Here is a 10886-nt window from a genome sequence, read left to right on the forward strand (position 1 = left end):
AATTTCCATCACCAGACCCAAGGAGCTTCCATCACCTGACCCCAGGAGCTTCCATCACCAGACCCCAGGAGCTTCCACCACCAGACCCCACTAGCTGCACCACCAGACCCCAGCAGCATCACCACCACACCTCAGGAGCTTCCACCACCAGACCCCAACAACAACTCAACAACCTCAACAACCCGGCTCACCTGGAGCCACCCAGAGACCCGGCTCACCGTCCGAACCAGGGGACCCGCTTTTAAGTCCCCTACCCCCCCTCCCCCCCACTGTGTGGCGGAGTCACATCCTGGTTATACAGCAGTGTGGCGCAGCGGAAGCGTGCTGGGCCCATAACCCAGAGGTCGATGGATCGAAACCATCCTCTGCTACTTAAGAGATCCTCTCATACATGAGATGTGAGAGATTAACTGAAATCTATCCAGAGCTTTTTGGAAACAAGAAAGTGGATGTATGATCTATGAACATACTGCACTGACTGTTGATGAAAATGCATTTAATCAAAATGAGGATGAAAATATGTCTCAACCTAATAAAGTAAAACCAACCATTTTAAAATAAAGTAAAACCAACCATTTTAAAATAAAGACTCTAAATTGTCTATTTCTGAAGATTCACACACACACACACACACACACACACACACACACACACACACATACACACACACACACAGCTGACAGGTTGTTGTGGCCGAGTGGTTAAGGCGATGGACTAGAAATCCATTGGGGATTCCCCGCGCAGGTTCGAATCCTGCCAACAACGAGTAATGTTTGAATGTGCAAGACGACAGCCTAATTTGCTGTTATTAATCATATCCAGTACTGTCTTTCAAAAGTAATCAGTTGGCTTCCCTTGTGGTACATTTTGTATTTTCTACCCAGCATGATAATACCGATGGATGATTTTTAATTTTACCGCACCAGGACAACTTATATGAAATCACACATTTATTTCTAACATGAATGATTTGAAGATAGGATTTTTTTTTTCGTTACGCCCGCCATTTTCAAAGCATGCAAGTTTCCGTAGTGTAGTGGTTATCACGTTCGCCTAACACGCGAAAGGTCCCCTGTTCGAAACTGGGTGGAAACATGTATTACTGCAATAATATTATTTGGACTTGGAAAACCCCTCTAATCCTCTTGTTGGTGCTCGGCACAGGAAGGTCGACCATCTCTTTCTCGCATTGGGTCTTATGCAGAAATGAATTTCGTTGCAGTTCCACAACTGATTAAAAGCCAGTCATTCCCCATTTACCTAATCTTTAAAATGTCCAACTTTACAGGAAAAAAAGAAACATATTACAGAGATTTTTTACAGGATCTTTTCGTCATGCCCGCCTTTTTCAAAACATGTAAGTCACTAGCTCCACCACCAAACCCCAGCAGCATTAACACCAGACCCCACTAGCTCCACCACCAGACCCCAGGAGCTTCCAACACCAGACCCCACTAGCTCCACCACCAGACCCCAGGAGCTTCCACCACCAGACCCCAGGAGCTTCCACCACCAGACCCCAGGAGCTTCCACCACCAGACCTCAGGAGCTTCCACCACCAGACCCCAGGAGCTTCCACCAGACCCCAGCAGCATCACCACCAGACCCCAGGAGCTTCCACCACCAGACCCCAGGAGCTTCCACCACCAGACCCCAGGAGCTTCCACCACCAGACCTCAGGAGCTTCCACCACCAGACCCCAGGAGCTTCCAACACCAGACCCCACTAGCTCCACCACCAGACCCCAGCAGCATCAGCACCAGACCCCAGGAGCTTCCACCACCAGACCCCAGGAGCTTCCACCACCAGACCCCAGGAGCTTCCACCACCAGACCCCAGGAGCTTCCACCACCAGACCCCAGGAGCTTCCACCACCAGACCCCAGCAGCATCAGCACCAGACCCCAGCAGCATCACCACCAGAACCCAGGAGCTTCCACCACCACACCCCAGGAGCTTCCATCACCAGACCCCAGGAGCTTCCACCACCAGACCCCTCTAGCTGCACCACCAGACCCCAGCAGCATCACCACCACACCTCAGGAGCTTCCACCACCAAACCCTAACAACAACTCAACAACATCAAAAACCCGGCTCACCTGGAGCCACCCAAAGACCCGGCTCACCGTCCGAACCCGGGGACCCGCTTTTAAGCCCCCCACCGACCGGCCACTGGAGTGAAAGAGCCAGCCCTTGGGCCTGGAGGACCAGGGCCCTGATACCATAAACACCCAGACGCTCCTAGCACCATGGACAGCACTCTGTCAGATGCTCAAGCGCATATTGTTTTTTACTCATGTTCTGGTTTCAGGACCACAATAAAAACACAATAAAAGCTGAACAGGGTTCCATGGTGTAATGGTTAGCACTCTGGACTTTGACCCCAGGAGCTTCCACCACCAGACACCACTAGCTCCACCACCAGACGACAGCAGCATCACCACCACACCTCAGGAGCTTCCACCACCAGACACCACTAGCTCCACCACCAGACCCCAGCAGCATCACCACCAGACCCCAGCAGCATCACCACCACACCTCAGGAGCTTCCACCACCAGACCCCAACAACAACTCAACAACCTCAACAACCCGGCTCACCTGGAGCCACCCAGAGACCCGGCTCACCGTCCGAACCAGGGGACCCGCTTTTAAGTCCCCTCACCCCCCTCCCCCCCACTGTGTGGCGGAGTCACATCCTGGTTATACAGCAGAGTGGCGCAGCGGAAGCGTGCTGGGCCCATAACCCAGAGGTAGATGGATCGAAACCATCCTCTGCTACTTAAGAGATTCTCTCATACATGAGATGTGAGAGATTAACTGAAATCTATCCAGAGCTTTTTGGAAACAAGAAAGTGGATGTATGATCTATGAACATACTGCACTGACTGTTGATGAAAATGCATTTAATCAAAATGAGGATGAAAATATGTCTAAACCTAATAAAGTAAAGCCAACCATTTTAAAATAAAGTAAAACCAACCGTTTTAAAATAAAGTAAAACCAACCATTTTAAAATAAAGACTCTAAATTGTCTATTTCTGAAGATTCACACACACACACACACACACACACACACACACACACACACACACACACACACAGCTGACAGGTTGTTGTGGCCGAGTGGTTAAGGCGATGGACTAGAAATCCATTGGGGATTCCCCGCGCAGGTTCGAATCCTGCCAACAACGAGTAATGTTTGAATGTGCAAGACTACTGCCTAATTTGCAGTTATTAATCATATCCAGAACTGTCTTTCAAAAGTAATCAGTTGGCTTCCCTTGTGGTACATTTTGTATTTTCTACCCAGCATGGTAATACCGATGGATGATTTTTAATTTTACCGCACCAGGACAACTTATATGAAATCACACATTTATTTCTAACATGAATGATTTGAAGATAGGATTTTTTTTTCATTACGCCCGCCATTTTCAAAGCACGCAAGTTTCCGTAGTGTAGTGGTTATCACGTTCGCCTAACACGCGAAAGGTCCCCTGTTCGAAACTGGGCGGAAACATGTATTACTGCAATAATATTATTTGGACTTGGAAAACCCCTCTAATCCTCTTCTTGGTGCTCGGCACAGGAAGGTCGACCATCTCTTTCTCGCATTGGGTCTTATGCAGAAATGAATTTCGTTGCAGTTCCACAACTGATTAAAAGCCAGTCATTCCCCATTTACCTAATCTTTCAAATGTCCAACTTTACAGGAAAAAAAGAAACATATTACAGAGATTTTTTACAGGATCTTTTCGTCATGCCCGCCTTTTTCAAACCATGTAAGTCACTAGCTCCACCACCAAACCCCAGCAGCATTAACACCAGACCCCACTAGCTCCACCATCAGACCCCAGGAGCTTCCAACACCAGACCCCACTAGCTCCACCACCAGACCCCAGGAGCTTCCACCACCAGACCCCAGGAGCTTCCACCACCAGACCCCAGGAGCTTCCACCACCAGACCTCAGGAGCTTCCACCACCAGACCCCAGGAGCTTCCACCAGACCCCAGCAGCATCACCACCAGACCCCACTAGCTCCACCACCAGACCCCAGCAGCATTACCACCAGACCCCATCCACCACCAGACCCTACTAGCTCCACCACCAGACCCCAGCAGCATTACCACCAGACCCCATCCACCACAAGACCCCACTAGCTCCACCACCAGACCCCAGCAGCATCACCACCAGACCCCATCCACCACCAGACCCTACTAGCTCCACCACCAGACCCCAGGAGCTTCCAACACCAGACCCCACTAGCTCCACCACCAGACCCCAGCAGCATCAGCACCAGACCCCAGGAGCTTCCACCACCAGACCCCAGGAGCTTCCACCACCAGACCCCAGGAGCTTCCACCACCAGACCCCAGGAGCTTCCACCACCAGACCTCAGGAGCTTCCACCACCAGACCCCAGCAGCATCACCACCAGAACCCAGGAGCTTCCACCACCACACCCCAGGAGCTTCCATCACCAGACCCCAGGAGCTTCCACCACCAGACCCCTCTAGCTGCACCACCAGACCCCAGCAGCATCACCACCACACCTCAGGAGCTTCCACCACCAAACCCTAACAACAACTCAACAACCTCAAAAACCCGGCTCACCTGGAGCCACCCAAAGACCCGGCTCACCGTCCGAACCCGGGGACCCGCTTTTAAGCCCCCCACCGACCGGCCACTGGAGTGAAAGAGCCAGCCCTTGGGCCTGGAGGACCAGGGCCCTGGTACCATAAACACCCAGACACTCCTAGCACCATGGACAGCACTCTGTCAGATGCTCAAGCGCATATTGTTTTTTACTCATGTTCTGGTTTCAGGACCACAATAAAAACACAATAAAAAATGAACAGGGTTCCATGGTGTAATGGTTAGCACTCTGGACTTTGACCCCAGGAGCTTCCACCACCAGACACCACTAGCTCCACCACCAGACGACAGCAGCATCACCACCACAACTCAGGAGCTTCCACCACCAGACACCACTAGCTCCACCACCAGACCCCAGCAGCATCACCACCAGACCCCAGCAGCATCACCACCAGACCCCAGGAGCTTCCACCACCAGACCCCAGGAGCTTCCACCACCAGACCCCAGGAATTTCCATCACCAGACCCAAGGAGCTTCCATCACCTGACCCCAGGAGCTTCCATCACCAGACCCCAGGAGCTTCCACCACCAGACCCCACTAGCTGCACCACCAGACCCCAGCAGCATCACCACCACACCTCAGGAGCTTCCACCACCAGACCCCAACAACAACTCAACAACCTCAACAACCCGGCTCACCTGGAGCCACCCAGAGACCCGGCTCACCGTCTGAACCAGGGGACCCGCTTTTAAGTCCCCTACCCCCCTCCCCCCCACTGTGTGGCGGAGTCACATCCTGGTTATACAGCAGAGTGGCGTAGCGGAAGCGTGCTGGGCCCATAACCCAGAGGTCGATGGATCGAAACCATCCTCTGCTACTTAAGAGATTCTCTCATACATGAGATGTGAGAGATTAACTGAAATCTATCCAGAGCTTTTTGGAAACAAGAAAGTGGATGTATGATCTATGAACATACTGCACTGACTGTTGATGAAAATGCATTTAATCAAAATAGGGATGAAAATATGTCTAAACCTAATAAAGTAAAACCAACCATTTTAAAATAAAGTAAAACCAACCATTTTAAAATAAAGACTCTAAATTGTCTATTTCTGAAGATTCAAACACACACACACACACACACACACACACACACACACACACACACAGCTGACAGGTTGTTGTGGCCGAGTGGTTAAGGCGATGGACTAGAAATCCATTGGGGATTCCCCGCGCAGGTTCGAATCCTGCCAACAACGAGTAATGTTTGAATGTGCAAGACTACTGCCTAATTTGCAGTTATTAATCATATCCAGAACTGTCTTTCAAAAGTAATCAGTTGGCTTCCCTTGTGGTACATTTTGTATTTTCTACCCAGCATGGTAATACCGATGGATGATTTTTAATTTTACCGCACCAGGACAACTTATATGAAATCACACATTTATTTCTAACATGAATGATTTGAAGATAGGATTTTTTTTTCATTACGCCCGCCATTTTCAAAGCACGCAAGTTTCCGTAGTGTAGTGGTTATCACGTTCGCCTAACACGCGAAAGGTCCCCTGTTCGAAACTGGGCGGAAACATGTATTACTGCAATAATATTATTTGGACTTGGAAAACCCCTCTAATCCTCTTCTTGGTGCTCGGCACAGGAAGGTCGACCATCTCTTTCTCGCATTGGGTCTTATGCAGAAATGAATTTCGTTGCAGTTCCACAACTGATTAAAAGCCAGTCATTCCCCATTTACCTAATCTTTCAAATGTCCAACTTTACAGGAAAAAAAGAAACATATTACAGAGATTTTTTACAGGATCTTTTCGTCATGCCCGCCTTTTTCAAACCATGTAAGTCACTAGCTCCACCACCAAACCCCAGCAGCATTAACACCAGACCCCACTAGCTCCACCATCAGACCCCAGGAGCTTCCAACACCAGACCCCACTAGCTCCACCACCAGACCCCAGGAGCTTCCACCACCAGACCCCAGGAGCTTCCACCACCAGACCCCAGGAGCTTCCACCACCAGACCTCAGGAGCTTCCACCACCAGACCCCAGGAGCTTCCACCAGACCCCAGCAGCATCACCACCAGACCCCACTAGCTCCACCACCAGACCCCAGCAGCATTACCACCAGACCCCATCCACCACCAGACCCTACTAGCTCCACCACCAGACCCCAGCAGCATTACCACCAGACCCCATCCACCACAAGACCCCACTAGCTCCACCACCAGACCCCAGCAGCATCACCACCAGACCCCATCCACCACCAGACCCTACTAGCTCCACCACCAGACCCCAGGAGCTTCCAACACCAGACCCCACTAGCTCCACCACCAGACCCCAGCAGCATCAGCACCAGACCCCAGGAGCTTCCACCACCAGACCCCAGGAGCTTCCACCACCAGACCCCAGGAGCTTCCACCACCAGACCCCAGGAGCTTCCACCACCAGACCTCAGGAGCTTCCACCACCAGACCCCAGCAGCATCACCACCAGAACCCAGGAGCTTCCACCACCACACCCCAGGAGCTTCCATCACCAGACCCCAGGAGCTTCCACCACCAGACCCCTCTAGCTGCACCACCAGACCCCAGCAGCATCACCACCACACCTCAGGAGCTTCCACCACCAAACCCTAACAACAACTCAACAACCTCAAAAACCCGGCTCACCTGGAGCCACCCAAAGACCCGGCTCACCGTCCGAACCCGGGGACCCGCTTTTAAGCCCCCCACCGACCGGCCACTGGAGTGAAAGAGCCAGCCCTTGGGCCTGGAGGACCAGGGCCCTGGTACCATAAACACCCAGACACTCCTAGCACCATGGACAGCACTCTGTCAGATGCTCAAGCGCATATTGTTTTTTACTCATGTTCTGGTTTCAGGACCACAATAAAAACACAATAAAAGCTGAACAGGGTTCCATGGTGTAATGGTTAGCACTCTGGACTTTGACCCCAGGAGCTTCCACCACCAGACACCACTAGCTCCACCACCAGACGACAGCAGCATCACCACCACAACTCAGGAGCTTCCACCACCAGACACCACTAGCTCCACCACCAGACCCCAGCAGCATCACCACCAGACCCCAGCAGCATCACCACCAGACCCCAGGAGCTTCCACCACCAGACCCCAGGAGCTTCCACCACCAGACCCCAGGAATTTCCATCACCAGACCCAAGGAGCTTCCATCACCTGACCCCAGGAGCTTCCATCACCAGACCCCAGGAGCTTCCACCACCAGACCCCACTAGCTGCACCACCAGACCCCAGCAGCATCACCACCACACCTCAGGAGCTTCCACCACCAGACCCCAACAACAACTCAACAACCTCAACAACCCGGCTCACCTGGAGCCACCCAGAGACCCGGCTCACCGTCTGAACCAGGGGACCCGCTTTTAAGTCCCCTACCCCCCTCCCCCCCACTGTGTGGCGGAGTCACATCCTGGTTATACAGCAGAGTGGCGTAGCGGAAGCGTGCTGGGCCCATAACCCAGAGGTCGATGGATCGAAACCATCCTCTGCTACTTAAGAGATTCTCTCATACATGAGATGTGAGAGATTAACTGAAATCTATCCAGAGCTTTTTGGAAACAAGAAAGTGGATGTATGATCTATGAACATACTGCACTGACTGTTGATGAAAATGCATTTAATCAAAATAGGGATGAAAATATGTCTAAACCTAATAAAGTAAAACCAACCATTTTAAAATAAAGTAAAACCAACCATTTTAAAATAAAGACTCTAAATTGTCTATTTCTGAAGATTCAAACACACACACACACACACACACACACACACACACACACACACACACACACACACACACACACACACACACACACACACACACAGAGCTGACAGGTTGTTGTGGCCAAGTGGTTAAGGCGATGTACTAGAAATCCATTGGGGATTCCCCGCGCAGGTTCGAATCCTGCCAACAACGAGTAATGTTTGAATGTGCAAGACGACTGCCTAATTTGCAGTTATTAATCATATCCAGTACTGTGTTGTGCGACTCGGGTAGCTTGGCTGATCAAGGCTATTAATGAATATTATTAATAAAGTTGACTATTTATCAAATCATATTATCAAAATTATAATTCTCGGGGCACCACCACCGGGCCTTACTCCGATGGAATTCGATAACTAAAACAGCAGAAAATCAGTCTCGTATGATTTTTGAATTATCCTGCAGAACAGCAAATCTTACAGAATAACAGTGAAGGCGTGATATCCGAACACTGGGCTCTGCTTAAACAAATCAACCTGTGACCAAATCTTGCATGAAATAACACAACCACTCATTAAGAATCAATCAGAATTTATTTACATACGGGTATCAAAAGGGATGTAAATAAATACCAGAATAAATCTGATGGCACACGACATTATTATAAAACCATTAACTAACAAGAAAAACAACAATCAATAAAATGAAACATAAACGTTAAATGCATGGAATAAAAAAAACAATCAAATGTAATAATAATAAAGATGATAAAGAACATCTACAGTTCAAACGGGGCTCCTGTGGTCTTTTAAAGATGGACACGCCCTCTGGGCCACGTGCAATCGGACCGGATGGCGAACGCAGCATTTAAAACGTGCCTACGGCAGAAAACAACGACTACCAAATAATCAAACATGATAATGATAACAATGATGATGTAATCTCAGCACTGAACACAGATTTAGCTCTGTAACACTCTTAAGTTACTGATAACCCAGGTCACACAATCTCACACACAGTTCTGAACACTCTTAAATCCTACTGATCACTGCTACGCGGGCTCACGTCTCCTCTGGGATCCGGAATCGGGTGCCTGCGGGTTTCGTCGACTGGGTTCGCGGTCCTGCTGGGGTTTCGCAGTCAGGCTATCGCGTCCCGTCCCTTCCCCTGAAACGGATTAGACAGCGGCGGGGCCGCCTCGTGCCGGGCCGTGGTTCCGGACCAAAACGGAGGCTCACACGCATTCCTAGGCGCGGCGGGGGACCGGTCTCTCCTGCCGTGCTTCCCTCTCTGCGCCGGTCGCCGACGCGCGGCCGTCCGGGCCCCGGGAGAGCTCACGCCGGGCGAGACGCCGGCCGTCCGTCCCCGATCCCCTGTGCGGTTCGCAGACAGGGGCTCGGAGCGGGGAGGGGGGGTTCAGTCTGAGCACTCAATCGCAGCTGTGTCCCGATCTGGTTGCCGGGAGGGCGTGGGCGTCGGAAGCTCGGATCTGCAGAAACTTAAAGAGGAACAGAGTTTAGTGAGAAATCGGAGCCTCCCGGGGGACCGCGGCTTCAACGGCCGGACCCCGCAGGGCCCGGTCCGGTGCGGGCCTCCTGCCTCCCCCCAGCCCGGGGGGAGAGAGAGGAGATGGGATCCTTTGGCCTGGAGCCAAAGATCCAGCGCCGATGAGATGAAGTTGAGAAGAGAAAGAAAGGGAGCAGCGGCAGGGGTTTTGATCCTACGCGCGCTGCGGTGACGTCATCGGTGCCTCGTTTGTGATTGGATGCGCGCCGCTTGTAGGCGCCGCCCCATCCCACAAGGCATGCTGGGATTGTAGTTCATGGCGCAGCTGCCATTTTAGGAGGCACATTCAAGCCGGTTTCAGGCTTGGGGGGGTTGACCAGGGTTTTCAGAGTTTTCTTCTGTTCAAAGGGGCAGCACCCGAGGGGGCAGCAAACCGAGGCCTGGTTTACTGGGTTTTGCTGTCCTGCTTTGATCTGCCATGCAGCGGGGGTCGTAAATCCCCAGGGAGTCTGTTTCCCTGGCAGAAACTTTCCTTGCTTGCTTTGATCTGTTTTGACCCCCCCTCTTGGGGTCATAAACTTGCTATCTCGGGCCGGGCCGAGATGACCAGAAGTTGGCAGCAGGGTTCATAAAACTGACTATAGCTTTCGGCCTTTACTGTTCTGAAAATGTTCACCCAATCATGAATACATAATCATTTATAAATTCAGAGTTCAGATGGGCATATGGGCGGTCACAACAGCGCTCTCTGCTGGTTGAAAAAGCTTACAGCACCTGGTATTCCCAGGCGGTCTCCCATCCAAGTACTAACCAGGCCCAACCCTGCTTAGCTTCCGAGATCAGACGAGATCGGGCGCATCCAGGCTGGTATGGCCGTAATCAGAAGCTGCAGCTTGAAATACCTCTTATATGGAGTTGAAGATAAGTCATAGAATATAAGTCATTGATTTGTTGGTTTTATTTGTTGGAGTTAAAGTGCCTTAACCATGTGCAAAACACTTTAGGACGTGAGCTGTCGCTGTTACCACGT

At 51.1% G+C, this 10886-nt stretch overlaps 7 non-coding genes across 7 annotated transcripts; 6 read left to right on the forward strand and 1 right to left on the reverse strand.

Annotated features, from left to right (window-relative positions):
- Nucleotides 1-683: 683 nt before the first annotated feature.
- On the forward strand, nt 684-765 carry trnas-aga (transfer RNA serine (anticodon AGA)). The gene has a single exon. It is a non-coding gene; the product is annotated as a tRNA-Ser (tRNA).
- Nucleotides 766-1022: 257 nt separating this feature from the next.
- On the forward strand, nt 1023-1095 carry trnav-aac (transfer RNA valine (anticodon AAC)). The gene has a single exon. It is a non-coding gene; the product is annotated as a tRNA-Val (tRNA).
- Nucleotides 1096-3109: 2014 nt separating this feature from the next.
- On the forward strand, nt 3110-3191 carry trnas-aga (transfer RNA serine (anticodon AGA)). The gene has a single exon. It is a non-coding gene; the product is annotated as a tRNA-Ser (tRNA).
- A 256-nt stretch (nt 3192-3447) lies between these two features.
- On the forward strand, nt 3448-3520 carry trnav-aac (transfer RNA valine (anticodon AAC)). The gene has a single exon. It is a non-coding gene; the product is annotated as a tRNA-Val (tRNA).
- A 2255-nt stretch (nt 3521-5775) lies between these two features.
- On the forward strand, nt 5776-5857 carry trnas-aga (transfer RNA serine (anticodon AGA)). Its single transcript has one exon. It is a non-coding gene; the product is annotated as a tRNA-Ser (tRNA).
- Nucleotides 5858-6113: 256 nt separating this feature from the next.
- trnav-aac (transfer RNA valine (anticodon AAC)) lies at nt 6114-6186 on the forward strand. The gene has a single exon. It is a non-coding gene; the product is annotated as a tRNA-Val (tRNA).
- A 4432-nt stretch (nt 6187-10618) lies between these two features.
- On the reverse strand, nt 10619-10737 carry LOC133427532 (5S ribosomal RNA). The gene has a single exon (XR_009772740.1). It is a non-coding gene; the product is annotated as a 5S ribosomal RNA (ribosomal RNA).
- Nucleotides 10738-10886: the final 149 nt, after the last annotated feature.

The sequence above is a fragment of the Cololabis saira genome, unplaced genomic scaffold (assembly GCF_033807715.1).
Source record: "Cololabis saira isolate AMF1-May2022 unplaced genomic scaffold, fColSai1.1 scf028, whole genome shotgun sequence".
Lineage (NCBI taxonomy): Eukaryota > Metazoa > Chordata > Actinopteri > Beloniformes > Belonidae > Cololabis > Cololabis saira.